General features: G+C 38.4%; 1 protein-coding gene across 1 annotated transcript in view; it reads right to left on the bottom strand.

Annotated features, from left to right (window-relative positions):
• The window catches only part of LOC126078699 (solute carrier family 35 member F2), a 405,637-nt gene that overhangs the window by 374,529 nt on the left and 19,548 nt on the right, over positions 1 to 11,560 (bottom strand). The gene's annotated exons all lie outside the window — the stretch shown is intronic.

The raw sequence follows: 11,560 nt of genomic DNA, 5'->3' as shown, positions 1-11,560 counted from the left end.
AAACTATCCCATTTCCTATACAAGGAAAGTATAGAAAAGAGTTTTCTGGACAAGGAAAATTAGCTAAATGTTTGGTATATTTAGTATTCAAGTTGTATTTTACAATCTCATCTATAAAAGTGAAGATGAAATAATGAATCAAGAGAGTACAATGACTTTTGAGTTCCCTAATTTTTAAACCTACTGATTTAAAGTCCTTTCCTGAAAGAGACATTTTGATCATAACGTCAAATATTTTATAACACACGTTTCTATTCTGTTCTGTACACCATTTCTAATCACAGAGAGGGGCACCACATGAAGCTGCCTTCTTGGAAACTTAAGGACTTTACTGTTAAACTGTAGTTGCCTCATTTGTTTGAAAACCAAAGTAGACTAGTAGAAAGAATATTTAATCAGAAAACTTGAGTTCTAAGCTTGCCTTTGCTGTACTAATATTTGACCATGAGTAAGTCACTTAACCTCTCTAAGCATCAGTTTTCTCATCTGTAAAATGAAGCTAATACCCCATTTGTTATGTTTTGTGGAATTATTTTGAGAATCCAGTGATTCATGTGAAAAAGCTTTGTAAGTAGAGAAAACATTATGGAGATGTGAAATTATCAGCTGCTCATGTGCGTGAGAATTTTGTTTTCTTATGTTCCTTCCCTCCATTCCTGTGCAGAGGGAGCAGAAAAAGGTACATACAGGTTTTCACAGACCTGGGGAAATTCATGGCCTTGATGCTTACCCTCTGCCGTTTGATTCCGAAACGCTGTCCTCCAAAGTGGAAATCATAGGGAAGAAATCCCCAGAGAATTAATTCAATCAAAAGTCTTTTTCAAAAAAGGGGACTGAAATCATAAAAGCACTGGGATAATATAGTCTTGTTTTTGGTTAAAAACCTACGGGGGCATTTTGTCTTACAAAGTGTCAACAAATTCCCATTCTTGTAGCATGACTTTTATCTTGCCCTCACATCTACTAGCAGAATGAGTATTTTACTAAATTATCAGGCAAAGCAGATAACTTTTTCTTGAAACAGACGTATCTACATAATTACCTCCATTCTCACTTTGTTAGCATATATCTGACATTAGTGTCCAACTCATTTTTCTTGACAGTATGAAATGTGTTTTTAATTCATCTTTGAAGTAGATATTTAATTGTGTTTTTTAAATATTTGTATATTTTCTAGGTTCATATAAGAATTTAATAGTGTTTATGGAGAGAGGAATGCAAATTATACCACCACTATAAAATTTTTGAATATTTATATTGGCAACATTCTCTTGATGTCTTGAATTTTATTTGAGTGAGTTCAAACTGTAATTGACTAGATAACACCTGCCCCCAAAATGTGAAGTAATCCAATTTTACTGTTAACAATATTAAATCTCATATTCAAGCAATTTACCTTCACTACAAATGGTATCAACTCAAATACTGAGTATCAGTAGTTTAAAGTGCAGTCACTGTGCCTACTTGTAAAGTTAAACATCTAAAATATAAAATGTGATTTAACTCTCAGAGGACACACTTTATGATACTAATTAATGTTGGGATAGGACTAGTATGCTGACTGAAAAATATGATATGTTCTAAGATCTAGAATAGAATTAAGGAAACAGAAGAAACGAATGGGAAGACAGAGCCCCAAAAAGTTGATAACTTACTGTCACACATGAACAGAAGCAAGGCTAGAACTTTGGTTCTCTTAACATCTTCTTTCCGTTACCATGCTGTGGTATATGTGTGTGTGTTTATGGAAAAGGAAAGGGAAAATGCGATGTAACTGAACCCACAAAATACTGAAAGTGAGCTAAATCATTCTGATGTTATGGAGGAGCTATCTGTGGTAAAACAATAGTAATATCAACAATGACTACAAAGATCTGAGTTCTTACATAATATTGCCAACACGTCTGTATAACCTTAGCCAGATATCTTTATCCATATATATAAAATAGCTGATCTATTTTCTTATATATTATTCTAGAGAATATGGACAATAATAATGTCAAAATAGCGAAAATATTTGCCTCAGGCAAAACATTTTGACCAAGTTGCTTAGAAATCAGATGTACTTGATTTTATATTAAAATGATTAAATTTAAATATTATTTAAATTAAAGCATTTTAAACTAATGAATGATGTACCTAATTATTAAATGTTTTAACTAAGTGTGGTAGAAAAGAAAGGAAACACTATCCAATCATGTAATAACTCATCCCTGACGGTAGTCACTCGTCTTGGGCTGCTTTAACGCCGTCAGTCCATGGAGTGATATGACGCTTCATTAAATGGTAAGCTTAAGCCAAAATGACTCTGTAAATCAGAGTGCCTTTAAATATGGCCTTGAAACATGAATATGTACATACTAGTAGCAAACACGATTTCTTGAACCTAGAAACTTGAGAGTTTACACTAGGTTTCCAAAAGCCTCAAGCAGACAGTGATTTTTTTTGTGGCAACCACAGCAGTCTTTTCTATTATCATTAAAAAAACTTTACCAGAACAAAGTCTTAACAAAGTCTTTTTAATTCGACTTTACATCATTAAAAAACTGAATATATAGATTGACAAAATCATTTTGAGAGAACTTTTTTAAAAAAAAATTTTATCGTGCTTTAAGTGAAAGTTTACAAACCAAGTCAGTCTGAGAGTACTTTTGTCAGATTTTATACTGCCTTTGGTTCAATTAAGTACAAAGCTTCTATTGACTTCAAAGAGTACGCTGTAATATTTGAATAATTTCCTTAAGTCTAATATAGTGAGACAGCCAGAACGCTCCCTAGAAGCAAGGATGGCGAGACTTTGTCTCATGTACTTTGGACATATTATCAGGAGGGACCAGTCCCTGGAGAGGGACATTGTGCCTGGTAAAGTAGACGGTCATCAAAAAAGAGGAAGACCCTCAACGAGATGGACTGATACAGTGGCTGCAACCACAGGCCCAAGCCCAACAACAATTGTGAGGATGGCGTAGGACCGGGCAGTGTTTTGTTCTGTTGTACACGGGGTCATTATGAGTCGGAACCGACTTGACACCTAACAACAACAACAAATACAGTGAGAAGGACTCATAAGACTAAAGACACATTTCATAAACTAACTCATCTGTTCCCTAGCAACTGTGCCTAGAGAGATTTAGTTTGGAATTGCAAAGGAAACATGTAATTTTTAAGGAAAAAAAAAAATTAAAGATTGTAAATGCTTTAAAATCAAACCCTTTGTAATTCAAAATAGTGGAATACATTCCCAATCAGGAGCTAACTTTTGGAAGTTTCACAGCTCACAAATAGACGTCTCTGCTTCAGAATCTTTATAAATCCCAATGTTTGCACTAAACTTTCCTGAGCAACTGATCTTCACCTGATCTGAAAATAGCTAATGGACTATTCTCCTGAATTGAATGATCTGCTACATAACTTGGTATTTCTATAATCTTAGTAACAGATACAAGTAGATACCTGAGTGATTAGCTGTGACAATCTTTATCAATTATCACACAATCTAGTTTACTTACTACACATAATCATGCTAGAAAATCAATGAAAGGAAAAGAAACTTTTAAAAGATATTAGAAAAAATTAGTGTTTCTTTTTGTTATTTTTGTAAAGTTTTTGTCTTCTTTTAAATAGTGCCTAAAACATTGTCTTATCTATGTGAGATTCAGTGAATACTAATTGATAGTTGTTATGTTGAATTAATCCTATTAAATGTGAGTTCCACATACTTGGTTTTAATTTATACACTCCATAGAGAAAAAATATGTTTTGCTACAGTCATCTCTTGGCTTTTTTTCTTTTTTTTCCAGAATGACAACCAATGGAAGAAACATATGGTATAAACTTTTTCAAGTATGTTATTAATGTTAATTGATTTTAAGTAATGAATAAAAAGAATGAGAATGAGAACTCTGCTTGTTACATATCCATCTTTAGCCATCCATCTTTAGTGGTGCTTTTAAAACAGAAGCAACTATTTAACTGCAGTTGTGTGTGTGTGAGAGAAAGAGAGAGAGAGACCGATGTCACAAAAAGCGTAAATAATTACACTTTTCAATTACAGGTCCACAATCCCTTATATGTTACATAATACTCTAGTGGACTCTGGAGCAGAACCATGTAATCAAACATTTTTATGGAGCAAAATGTATGAACATTCACAGTGGTGTCACTAGGGGGGCACGGGGTGTACGGGCCACACTGGCTGATGCTGTCAGAGGGGGTAACACCAAAATGACTATATATAAAATTTCTGTGTAGTGTTTCAGCAGAAACTTACTGTTTTTTATAAAAATATCCCTGTAGTGGGGGTAATCAGCACAACTGGATCAAAGCAAAAGCTAAGAAGTTTCCTGAACACATCCAAACACTTTGAGTGACAGAGTAGCTTGGGCTGGGGCCTGGAGACCATAGTTTTGGGGGACATCTAGGTCATTGGCATAATAAAGTTTATTAAGAAAATGTTCTCTATCCCATTTTGGTGAGTGTCATCTGGGGTCTTAACAGCTTGCAAGCGACCAGACAAGGATGCCCTTTATCACCGCTCTTATTCAACATTGTGCTAGAAGTCCTAGCCAGAGCAATTAGGCTAGACAAAGAAATAAAGGGCATCCAGATTGGCAAGGAGGAAGTCAAATTATCTCTATTTGCAGATGACATGATTTTATACACAGAAAACCCTAAGGAATCCTCCAGAAAACTACTGAAACTAGTAGAAGACTTTGGCAGAGTCTCAGGTTATAAGATAAACATACAAAAATCACTTGGATGCCTCTACATCAACAAAAAGAACATCGAAGAGGAAATCACCAAATCAATACCATTCACAGGAGCCCCCAAGAACATAAAATACTTAGGAATAAATCTTACCAAAGATGTAAAAGACCTATACAAAGAAAACTACAACGTACTACTGCAAGAAACTGAAAAGGACCTACTTAAGTGGAAAAACATACCTTGCTCATGGATAGGAAGACTTAACAGTAAAAATGTCTATTCTACCAAAAGCCATCTATACATAATGCACTTCCGATCCAAAGTCCAATGACATTTTTTAATGTGATGGAGAAACAAATCACCAACTTCATATGGAAGGGAAAGAAGCCTTGGATAAGTAAAGCATTACTGAAAAAGAAGAACAAAGTGGGAATTCTCACTCTACCTGATTTTAGAACCTATTACACAGCCACAGTAGTCAAAACAGCCTGGTACTGGTACAACAACAGGCACATAGACCAATGGAACAGAATTGAGAACCCAGATATAAATCCATCCACATATGAGCAGCTGATATTTGACAAAGGCCCAGTGTCAGTTAATTGGGGAAAAGATAGTCTTTTTAACAAATGGTGCTGGCATAACTGGATATCCATTTGCAAAAAAATGAAACAGGACCCATACCTCACACCAAGCACAAAAACTAACTCCAAGTGGATCAAAGACCTAAACATAAAGACTAAAACGATAAAGATCATGGAAGAAAAAATAGGGAGAACGTTAGGAGCCCTAATACAAGGCATGAACAGAATACAAAACATTACCAAAAATGACGAAGAGAAACCAGATAACTGGGAGCTCCTAAAAATCAAACACCTATGCTCATCTAAAGACGTCACCAAAAGAGCAAAAAGACCACCTACAGATTGGGAAAAAATTTTCAGCTATGACATCTCCGACCAGCGCCTGATCTCTAAAATCTATATGATTCTGTTAAAACTCAACCACAAAAAGACAAACAACTCAATCAAAAAGTGGGCAAAGGATATGAACACGCACTTCACTGAAGAAGATATTCAGGCAGCTAACAGATACATGAGAAAATGCTCTCCATCATTAGCCATTAGAGAAATGCAAATTAAAACTACGATGAGATTCCATCTCACGCCAACAAGGCTGGCATTAATCCAAAAAACACAAAATAATAAATGTTGGAGAGGCTGCGGAGAGATTGGAACTCTTATACACTGCTGGTGGGAATGTAAAATGGTACAACCACTTTGGAAATCTATCTGGCGTTTTCTTAAAAAGTTAGAAATAGAACTACCATATAATCCAGAAATCCCACTCCTCGGAACATACCCTAGAGAAATAAGAGCTTTCACACGAAAAGATATATGCACACCCATGTTTATTGCAGCACTGTTTACAACAGCAAAAAGATGGAAGCAACCAAGGTGTCCATCAACGGATGAATGGTTAAATAAATTGTGGTATATTCACACAATGGAATACTACGCATCGATAAAGAACAGTGACGAATCTGTGAAACATTTCATAACATGGAGGAACCTGGAAGGCATTATGCTGAGTGAAATTAGTCAGAGGCAAAAAGACAAATATTGTATAAGACCAGTATTATAAGATCTTGAGAAATAGTATAAACTGAGGAGAACACATACTTTTGTGGTTACAAGGGTGGGGAGGGAGGGAGAGTGGGAGAGGGTTATTTACTGATTAGTTAGTAGATAAGAACTACTTTAGGTGAAGGGAAGGACAATATTCAATACAGGGAAGGTCAGCTCAACTGGACTGGACCAAAAGCAAAGAAGTTTCCTGGATAAACTGAGTGCTTCAAAGGTCAGTGAAGCAAGGGCGGGGGGTTGGGGACTACGGCTTAAGGGGACTTCTAAGTCAATTGGCAAAATAATACTATTATGAAAACATTCTGCATCCCACCTTGAAATGCAGCGTCTGGGGTCTTAAATGCTAACAAGTGGCCATCTAAGATGCATCAATTGGTCTCAACCCACCTGGATCAAAGGAGAATGAAGAACACCAAGGTCACACAATAACTATGAGCCCAAGAGACAGAAAGGGCCACATGAACCAGAGACTTACATCATCCTGAGACCAGAAGAACTAGATGGTGCCCGGCTACAACCGATGACTGCCCTGACAGGGAGCACAACAGAGAACCCCTGAGGGAGCAGGAGATCAGTGGGATGCAGACCTCAAATTCTCATAAAAAGACCAGACTTAAGGGTCTGACTGAGACTAGAGAAATCCCGGCGGTCATGGTCCCCAAACCTTCTGTTGGCTCAGGACAGGAACCATTCCCGAAGACAACGCATCAGACATGGAAGGGACTGGACAATGGGTTGGAGAGAGATGCTGAGGAAGAGTGAGCTACTTGTATCAGGTGGACACTTGAGACTGTGTTGGCATCTCCTGTCTGGAGGGGAGATAGGAGGGTAGAGAGGGTTAGAGACTGGCAAAATTGTCATGAAAGGAGAGACTGGAAGGGCTGACTCATTAGGGGGAAAGTAAGTGGGAGTGTGGAGTAAGGTGTATATAAGCTTATATGTGACAGACTGACTTGATTTGTAAACTTTCACTTAAAGCTCAATAAAAATTATTAAAAAAAAAAAAAAGCTTGCAAGCGGCCATTTAAGATGCATCAATTGATCCCAGCCCATGTGGAGCAAAGGGGAATGAAGAACACCAAAGACACAAGGAAAATATTAGCCCAAGAGACAAAAGGTCCATATAAACCAGAGACTCCATCAGCCTTAGACCAGAAGAACTAGATGGTACCCAGCTACCACCAATGACTGCCCTGACAGGGAACACAACAGAGAGTACTGGACTGAATGGGAGAAAAGTACAGAGCAGAACTCAAATTCTAGTAAACAGACCAGACTTAATGGTTTGACAGGGACTGGAGGAACCCCTGAAACTCTGGCTTCCAGATGCTGTGTTAACCCAGAACTAAAACCATTCCGACGCCCACTTTTCAGGCAAAGATTAGACAGGAGTATAAAACAAAAAATAGTACTTGTAAGGAGTGTGCTTCTTAGTTCAATCAAATACACAAGACCAAATGGGAGGCTCCTGTCTGGAGGCAGGATGAGCAGGAAGGGACACTGGTTGAATGGACACAGGGAACCCGAGGTGGAAAGGGTGAATGCTGTCACATTGTGGGGATTGCAACTAATGTCACAAAACAATATGTGTATAAATTTTCGTATGAGAAATTAACTTGAGCTATAAACTTTTGCCTAAAGCACAATAAAAAAAGTTAAAAAAAAAAAAAACCTGTAGTTATCTAACAAGAAAAACATTTTTTGTAAGCCCAGCTATCACGTATCAATGTACCTACAAGGCTAAAACTCTATGCTAAGTAACTTTTTGAACCTTCTAATGCCCTCAAGTCAGAGCTGTCATTATCACCCAATTACAATGAGCTTTCATTCAGTGGTTTCGATCTGCATGCACCACAAGCATGCACTATTGTTTTCATTGCTGCACTGTTGTTTTTTACAGTTGCTGATTTTGTCATATTGTCTGGTATTTTAGCTACGAAGTTGTGGTAATTAGTATTTGTGAACCTATATCAATAACTTTTTTGAGAATGAAGTAGTAAAGGAAAAGGAGTGATATACAGGAATTACAATTTATGTGTAACATTAGTACAAAAAACATTACTAAGGATTCTATATGGTTTGCTATGGGAGGAAGTTCATGGGCGGAGGGGGGTGTGACACCACGAGTTACCCTACTAGGTGATACTAACCCTATTGATGCCACTGAATATTCACATGAAAAAGGATGATATCAATAAATAACGTGATCAGTTTAGGTCAGATTTTTGCTGCCAAACGAGTTACAAAAAGAATTTTAGACCCAAAGCCCACTTTTCAGATGAATACTAGACAGGCCTATAAAACAGTGAATACTAGACAGGCCTATAAAACAAACAACAAATGTGAGGAACATGCTTCTTAGTTCAATCAAATACACGAGAGAGAAGGCAGGAAGGGACAGGAAAACTGTAGGAATGGACATGGGGAAGCCAGAATAGAAAGGGGGAGAGCGCTGTCACATTGCAGGGATTGCAACCTATGTCACAAAATAATATGTGTATAATCTTTTTTATAATTTTTATTGTGCTTTAAGTGAAAGTTTACAAATTAAGTCAGTCTCTCACATAAAAACTTACATACACCTTGCTAAAATTAAGTCAGTCTCTCACATAAAAACTTACATACACCTTGCTACGTACTCCCAATTACTCTCCTCAAAAAAAAAAATTTTTTTTTTTTAATGATAGTCTGCTCCCTCCCTCCACTCTCTCTTTTCCTATCCATTTCGCCAGCTTCTACCCCCCTCTACCCTCTCATCTCCCCTCCAAGCAGGAGATGCCGACATAGTCTCAAGTGTCCACCTGATCCAAGCTCACTCCTCACCAGCATCCCTCTCCAGCCCATTGTCCAGTCCAATATATGTCTGAAGAGTTGGCTTTGGGAATGGTTCCTGTCCTGGGGCAACAGAAGGTCTGGGGGCCATGACCACCGGGGTCCTTCCAGTCTCAGTCAGACCACTAAGTCTGGTCTTTTTACGAGAATTTGGGGTCTGCATCCTACTGCTCTCCTGCTTCCTCAGGGGTTCTCTGTTGTGTTCCCTGTCAGGGCAGTCATTGGTTGTAGCCAGGCACCATCTAGTTCTTCCGGTCTCAGGATAATGTAGTCTCTGGTTTATGTGGCCCTTTCTGTCTCTTGGGCTGGTAATCACATTGTGTCCTTAGTGTTCCTCATTCTCCTTTGGTCCAGGTGGGTTCAGACTCATTGATGCATCTTAGAGGGCCGCCTGCTAGCGTTTAAGACCCCAGACACCACTCTTCAAAATGGGATGCAGAATGTTTTCTTAATAGATTTTATTATGCCAATTGACTTAGATGTCCCCTGAAACCATGGTCCCCAGACCCCTGCCCCCGCTACACTGGCCTTCGAAGCATTCAGTTTATTCAGGAAACTTCTTTGCTTTTGGTTGAGTCCCGTTGTGCTGACCTCCCCTGTATTGTGTGTTGTGTGTCCCTTCCTGTGTATAAATTTTTGAATGAGAAACTAACTTGAGCTGTGGACATTCACTTAAAGCACAATACAATTTTAAAAAAAGAACGTTGGTGAAGAGTAAGACGATACACAATACTGGGGAAGCCAGCAAAACTTGTCCAAGACAAGGTCGTGGAAGCTCCATAGGCACATCCAAACTCCCCTAAGGACCAAATTACCGCGCTGAGGGCTGTGGCCACCATGAACTCAGGGACCATCTAGCTCATTTGGCGTAACATAGTTTATAAAGAAAATGCTCTACATCCTACTTTGGGAAGTAGCGTCTGGGCTCTTAAAAACTTGTGAGCGGCCACCTAAGGTATTCCACTGGTCTTACCCCATCTGGAGCAAGGGAGAATGAGGAAAACCAAAGACACAAGGGAAAGATTAGTCCAAAGGACTAATGGACCACAGGTACTACAGCCTCCACCAGACTGCGTCCAGCACAACTAGATGGTGCCCAATTACCAGCACCAACTGCTCTACCAGAAGAGGACGTCAGGCTCACTCCCACCCTCTTCATGGCTTGACTCTTGTTCTTTTAGAAGAAACCACAGACAAAACTATAAGGTGTTACCATTTCAAACTCACTATGATCATTACTATGAGAGAAACCAGAAAGTGAAGATGTAGAGAAATTTGTTCCCTTGTGCATTGCTGGTGGGTCCCGGACAGAGCTGGAGAAAAATGCAGAACAGAATTCTAACTCACACACACACAAAAATGACCAGACTTACTGGTCTGACAGAGATTGAAGAAACTCTGAGAGTATGGCCCCTAGACAACCTTCTAGCTCAGTAATGAAGTCACTCCTGAGGTTCACCCTTCAGCCAAAGATTAGACAGGCCCATAAAACAAAACAAGACTAAATGGGCACACCAGCCCAGGGGCAAGGTCGAGAAGGCAGAAGGGGACAGGCAAGTTCATAATAGGGAACCTAAGGTCAAGAAGGGGAGAATGTCGACGTGTCATGGGGTTGGCAACCAATGTCACAAAACAATATGTGTACTAATTGTTTAGTGAGAAGCTAGTTCTGTAAGCATTCATCTAAAGTACAACAACAACAAAAAAAGAATTTTAGATTTTCAGACTTTTTTGGATTTCAGAATTACAGAAAAGGGATTGTGGCCATGTACTATGCCTTAATAGACATTTAAGAATTTGTGACTTTTCTGTAGTTAGTTCCTTTGTCTTGCTTTAGCCTTGCACTTAATAAGAGCTCATTAAATTTTGAATTGAGCTGTTAAATAACACAAAAGACTGTTTCATATGTTCTGCACATATAATCAGTTACACGTGTAAAATGTTTACTATAGCACCTGGCACATAGTGAGCACTTGATAAATGTTACCTTTCAGTTATTTGGAAACCCTGGTGGCAGAGCGTACCTTGGAAACTTTATGGGGCAGCTCTACTCTGTCCTACAGGGTCGCAATGAGTCAGAACCAACTTGACAGCAATGGGTTTTATTTATTTATTTATTAGTATTATTTTTCTTATAACCATCGAGTTGCCAAGAAGCCAGTTTTATCTCCATAGTCTGTCACAAACTAACTGTTGATAACGATTATCTTGCTTGTTCATTTTAAATGGTCATGACTGTGAAACAGTCTGATTCTTAGTCAGAGAAGAGTGTTTTAGTATTGCCCTAAAGAACAAATCATAAGAAGATACAGCTTTTGGAGACTGCTGGTGATCAACAGCAGCACCTGACCAGATGAACAAGTACTCTAGTGATT

The sequence above is a fragment of the Elephas maximus genome, chromosome 7 (genome assembly GCF_024166365.1).
Source record: "Elephas maximus indicus isolate mEleMax1 chromosome 7, mEleMax1 primary haplotype, whole genome shotgun sequence".
Classification (NCBI taxonomy): domain Eukaryota; kingdom Metazoa; phylum Chordata; class Mammalia; order Proboscidea; family Elephantidae; genus Elephas; species Elephas maximus.
The sequence above is the reverse complement of the archived record's forward strand: the minus strand, read 5'-3'. Positions and strand labels throughout refer to the sequence as shown.